Here is a 785-nt window from a genome sequence, read left to right on the forward strand (position 1 = left end):
CATGCACCAGTTGCCAGCTCGATGCACATCCTTCCACTCATGATCAGGGGATAGCATAGGGGGTTGCAGATGGCAACAAAACAGTTGTAGGCCATGACAGCCAGCAGAAAACAGTCAGCCCCAAGAAGAAGGAAACAGACATCTGGACATAGCAGAGGATGTGTAGTGTACACATAGTGAGAGGATGGGTTTGTCTGTGAAGCAGTGGACTAAGGCCTGGGGCACAGAGGTGGAGGTGTAGCACAGGTCCAGGAAGGAGAGGTTGCTGAGGAAGAAGTACATGGGGGTGTGGAGCCGAGGGTCAGCCCAGACCAGCACAAGGAGGAGGCCATTCCCCAGCAGGGTGAGCGGGTAGATAGTTAAGAGTAGCCCAGAGAAGACAGCCTGCAGCATGGGTTGTTGGGACAAGCCCAGCAAAATGAGATCTGTCACCAGTGTTTCATTGAAATCCAGCATGTCATCCTGGAGCAGCATCTGTGAGTTGGAGAGGACATACATGCCCTTGAGGTAAAATGACACACAAAACCCAGTGCTACCCATTCTCACACAGACCACCTAACCCCATGCAGCCTGAGAACTAGGAATTACCCCTGGCCACAGTGTAATACTGACACACAGAGAAGATCTGGCTGAAGCTATTTCACTAACAGCTTTGGATGAAAAAGCTCTGAAGAAAAGTAAAGGCTTTGCATGACCAGGTCAGTTCCTTGATTTTTGTTTTGTTTTTCAACAAACACTTCCTAAAGGGAATGAAAACACAACCAAGAAAATTTTTTCTATTCCAA

At 48.5% G+C, this 785-nt stretch overlaps 1 pseudogene; it reads right to left on the reverse strand.

The window, feature by feature from the left end:
• Positions 1-540, reverse strand: part of LOC102378330 — a 1,043-nt pseudogene extending 503 nt beyond the window's left edge.
• Positions 541-785: the final 245 nt, after the last annotated feature.

Source organism: Alligator sinensis, unplaced genomic scaffold (genome assembly GCF_000455745.1).
Source record: "Alligator sinensis unplaced genomic scaffold, ASM45574v1 scaffold647_2, whole genome shotgun sequence".
Lineage (NCBI taxonomy): Eukaryota > Metazoa > Chordata > Crocodylia > Alligatoridae > Alligator > Alligator sinensis.